The sequence below is a fragment of the Oncorhynchus gorbuscha genome, linkage group LG02 (genome assembly GCF_021184085.1).
Source record: "Oncorhynchus gorbuscha isolate QuinsamMale2020 ecotype Even-year linkage group LG02, OgorEven_v1.0, whole genome shotgun sequence".
NCBI classification, from domain to species: Eukaryota; Metazoa; Chordata; class Actinopteri; order Salmoniformes; family Salmonidae; genus Oncorhynchus; species Oncorhynchus gorbuscha.
Genome location: NC_060174.1, coordinates 38,027,862 through 38,032,961, shown reverse-complemented (window position 1 = coordinate 38,032,961; position 5,100 = coordinate 38,027,862). Strand labels below are relative to the sequence as shown.

Below are 5,100 nucleotides of genomic sequence, written 5' to 3'. Positions count from 1 at the left end.
TTTTTTAAAAGAGAAAAATACTGAACAAACTGTCAAAGCATTTAGAAGCCCTGCTCCTTTCCCAAACATAGTCATGGCCCAGGAATATTTATTTGGCAAGATGTTTGATTTTTAAAAATAAGCATAGTAATCTCTGCCAAGAAACACACCTTGGTGCCATAGCTACTCTAACTGCTAGATTCCTACATAATGGTCCCAGACAAAAGTCCTGTATAATACTATTATAGGTATGCATTTATTTTATATTACCCATTTCCTAGCATACCCCACACTAAACATGAGCCACTGCTGATTAGTTTCCCTGCGGTTACAACACCCCTGGCCCTACAAATCAAAAACAAGTCACTAAAAATGTCCTTTGCTAGCAGACATAAAACATACAGGGGTACTTGTTATGGGGTAACTGCTTTCAGAAATGGGTCCAATGACACTATCATCCAGAGAACGAGAGCGCCATTCCATCCACAAACCCAATTCAAAATAAAATAAAGTGCGCGAACGCTGGAAATAGAAGAGCGGAGAAACACAACTTCCCATTCATTTCAAAGTGGGGGGGGAGCGGTGAGAACCGGAGAGGTCGTGGGTCCTTTGGGCGGTGCAAAGGTGGCGTGGGAGGCGGTGATAAATAAACTTTTCCCAAATGTATGGAAAGTCAGCAGCGGTGACCAATCATATCGAGTGGCTCCCATGACGAATTTGACACTATGCGACCCAAGGCTGGATACTTTATTTAGCAAAGATGGCTGGCAGAAATACTAGGATGGAAGCAAATGTAAGTGATTATAACGCCATAACGAATCATGCAAAAAAAAAAAAAAGTACAGTTGACAGGAATGTCAGTTAATGTAGAGACAAATGATTATGCATTTTTTGTCATAAAGTTTATTCACGAAAATCGCGATTTGACTGGCTAACATTAGCCAGCTAGCGTTATGGGTGTTGTGACATGAGTATGAAATTGTCATTCTGGCTGTATGGACTCTGAAACAACCAACAAACCAAAATCAGGCAGTCGTCTTGTGAAACAGTGGATGTGAAGACTCTAGCTAGCTAAAGCATTTACTGCACATTTAATGTACAATTGTGTAAGCTTGCCTGATATTTGCCATGCAGTACAGATAGATGAAATAAACTAGTTAACTTATTTCTTGCTTATTGTGAAATGGGGAATTTAAAAAACCTGTATGCCTATGATGTGAAGCTATGTAGCTGATCTGTCTAACGTTTGGTATACATATTAGTTCAGAACCTAGCTATGTAGCTGATCTGTCTAACGTTTGGTATACATATTAGTTCAGAACCTAGCTATGTCGACCCGAAGGTTATCTTAAGAGCGGTTGAGGTAGCGATGACGGGACTGGGGGTTGGCACCTCTCTCACATAAAAAAAAACATACCTGCAGACGAGAGACAGATGGAGAGATGTTTAAGCCTTGTTTTTTATTTTTCTATTCGAACACTGTCAGGTATCAATCATCAGAAGGCGAAATGCAAAAAATTGACCTTGGATCATTAACTCTGGGACTACTGCATCTCTCTGTATTTCAATGTGAAGCATCTCTTTAATAATACTTCCTGTTGACCTGACCAAGTGACCGACAGCTGATATAACCTAGAGGAGAAGGGGAGAGCGGGATGAAGTGAAGGAGACTTAAGAAAATAAGGTAGTTAGAGACATTGTTCAACAGGAATATGTGCTTGTGGCCTCACCTGGTGTCCACACTAAGTGGCTGCAGAGTACTTTATACTGAAAAACATGCAGACACGAGGACAAACAATATAGCATAGAAATAATGAAGTGTCTTACTGTTCTCCATGGTTGGCCCTTTTGCCTATTCTTTGAAGGTGGAAGGAGCCAGTTATACACCTGAGCCTGCTTACTGCACAACACAATCAGATTGATACATGTGTAGGTGTGGGTTATAGGGTGTCTACTTGTTCTACATTTTTTTCAATATGGGTGACTTAAAATAACCTGTTCTGTTGTACACATATCACACCCTTACCTACACAGCACCCTCACCTGAGAAGTAGAAATCAAAGGGAGAGAAAATGGAAATTGAAACTGCAGTTGACATAGCTAAGTAAATGGAAGAATACTCTTATTGCAATATGGATGAGTCTTAAAAGAGCCTTTGGTTGTGCATAGTGTATTCTATTGTGTTGCCAGGGAACAGCACCCTCTTCGAAGAAGTAGGAGGTGAAGATCTCCCGCACACAGATTGCCTCTTGCTGCGTTGTTGGACACCATCCTTGAAACATTCTGCAGAACAGCAGACTTCTCCTCTGGCACATGGGGGTGAGCTGCAGATCTTCTGCACCTCGTGTTCATCCTCATGAAGTTATGAAGGACATAGGTAGCCTTCACACACCTGAATTCCTCCAGGTGGCCCTGGTCACCCAACACGGTAACTGTAGGTCATTGTTTTGAAATAATCACCAGTTACAAGGTATCTGTAGGAAAATGGAAGATACAAATCTAATAATGACATAACATCACCAGGTAATTGTGGATTACTAAAGTACAATATCCCTTCTAACAAATCTGTCATGGGGGGGGGCAGTCAATCTGCAGGGGCTCTGGATTCATATTTTTTACAATAATGTATTGCTGTTTTTTTCTTGACCTTTTCTTGTATGTAATGGCAGAGATTAGGGATTAATAAAGTACAGCCATAAATAGAAATCTATGCATTGTTATGAAGACAAGTACAAATATTGTGTCCAAGGTTAAGCAATCTGCTGTTTTTAACTTACATATTTACAAGTAAACTTGGGTGGGCAGCAGGGGCATTTGTTCTGCAGCCCTCTCCTATATGCTCCTCTCCAGTCATCTCTTCTCCGATCCTCTCCCCTGCTCTCCAGTCATCTCCTCTGCTCTGTTCTCCTCTCATCTCCTCTCCTCTCCAGGCAATGACATGTGTTTTGACTTGCCATTCTTCAAGCAAATGATCCAAAGGCCTTTATGCGCTTATTGTTGACACTAATAAAAGACTGGCATATTCCTTCAAGGTCCAGTCTGTCCAGTTTCTCCAAGTGCATGTGACACATGGCCACATTATTTAGCCTCGTTTGACTCATCAATGATCTAAGCCATGTCTTAAGTCTCCTCAGGGCACTAAAACTCCTCTCAGCCTCTACAGAGGAGGCAGGGACGACCAGCAGAAGCCTTAATAAAGCTTCCACTCGACTGACGAGACCTCTGGCTCCATTTCCCGAATAATGCTAGCAACATCGAGCTCGTTTGATGTGTGTAATTAGCCCCAAACATGGCCAGCTGCACCTGCAGTAGTCTTGAATTAAATTCATGATACTCATCTACCACCTTGTCCATGTCTCTGCGTAGCAGCACATTTTCAAGCTGCTGCAGCTTGTGGAATCCAGCTTGATCAAACCTCTAAATTGAGTTTTCACTGTGTCCAAGGAGTTGTAGAATTGGGCTCTGTACAGACTGGGCATCCGGATGGATATGGACTGCAGCCTGACTGGTGTAACACTTTGTAGGCTTGCGGATAGAAGACTCTTAACCCATCAATATTTGCGATCTGATATCTCCGTCTTGGTGTTGTTCCTAAGACATAATGTTTCTCCTGGGCCGTCATTGCAACTGACCTGTAGTTAGTTGGTTACCCCAGTCCAAAGACAGAATATTCCCTAGCACCCCATCCTTTGACCTAACCCTAACCTCAGGTTAAGGCACAGGTGCCAGCCACTAAGCTCAGTTGTGCCAACATTAGTTATGTCGTAGGAACAACACCAACATGGAGATCAGATCAGTCATCAATATTTGCTCCTTTTCTCACTCACCTCCATGTCACCTGCTCTCCCTGCCCTGTTATTCTCCTCATGTTTTCTCTTTACTCTGAATGCACCAGAGTGACCATGAAATAAATATCAGTAAACAAGTGGCGTTTCTTGCCCTGATGTTCAAGAATGGATTACTAAACATTTCTGGTCTGAATGGCAATGATTATTATATCAAGAAACATAGACTCCTCTTGTACTACTGTATACTTCCATCTGTTTGTACTCATTTTCTCAACATACCTTTCTTTTCTGAGGTCCAAAAAACTGACGAATGTCACTGCCACCCTTCCTTTTGCTCATGATGACATCACTGATCAAAACAAACACTAATAATGCTATTAATCATAAGCAAGTAGAGCTATACAGTATACAAATATGCAGTAAATGAAAGGTACTACTGTCTACATAAATTACACATGCATGATAACAAATGATTGACACTTTGCTCAGACTTCACATGTGCTTTCTGTCAAATATAACGTAATAAAGACATTAACGTTAGTTGAATACGCCCGTGAGCACCATTGTTGGTCGCTGGGTGAATGTGTGGCTAATTAACTTTCTATGCAACTTAGCTATGATAGCCAACGTTAGCGATGGTTGATTGATTGATTAGCACTCGCAAATCGGCCAGTTTTCACCAAAAAAAAGTTTGTTTCCACTCCATGCAATTACTGACACGTTTTTAGCAAAATATTATTTATTTCCACAATTACCGTTTCAGCGCAAAATTACGTTGACGTTAAAACTATCACAATCGACAGTGTTATAGCCCACGTAAGATTCATATTACATTCTAGGTTTCCCACGTTTTAATACATCTGAAAGTAATGAAATAGAGAGACAGTGGTGTTTGACATAGATTGTACCTACCCATAGCAGTCCAGCAACGTCTTCTGCTGGGGCCCGACAACTTCACTTGGCCAAACCACACGCAGAACTGCAGTACGCCGTAATACTAGAACCGGTAGTAATAAAGGCAATTTGTTAAGTTTAGTTATGATTATTATTACATTTGTTTTAGATGATTTCTGACGTCGGTGCGTGGTTGCCTGTCGTAGCATAGCAAATGTTTTATTTATATCAAATCAATACATTGAGCATATTTGAATATTGGGACCCCGCCCCAATTCTCATTTATAAAATAGAGTTACAGTGGCTTGCGAAAGTTAGCATTTTAGCACCCCCTTGGGGGGGGGGGGGGTGTATCATTTGATTTAAACATCATACCACTTTGAAGATAACATTTTCTCGTGAAACAATTAAGAAATAAAACTTGAACATGCATAACCAT

At 41.0% G+C, this 5,100-nt stretch overlaps 1 long non-coding RNA gene across 2 annotated transcripts; it reads right to left on the bottom strand.

The window, feature by feature from the left end:
* Positions 1–513: 513 nt before the first annotated feature.
* Positions 514–4,841, bottom strand: LOC124001904. Of its 2 annotated transcripts, XR_006832882.1 has the most exons (4): positions 4,680–4,841; positions 4,047–4,116; positions 1,302–2,453; positions 514–1,249 (listed from the first exon to the last, which is right to left on the bottom strand). It is a non-coding gene; the product is annotated as an uncharacterized LOC124001904 (long non-coding RNA). The 2 variants fall into 2 exon arrangements; XR_006832881.1 differs by having other exon boundaries at positions 514–2,453.
* Between the last annotated feature and the right edge of the window lie 259 nt (positions 4,842–5,100).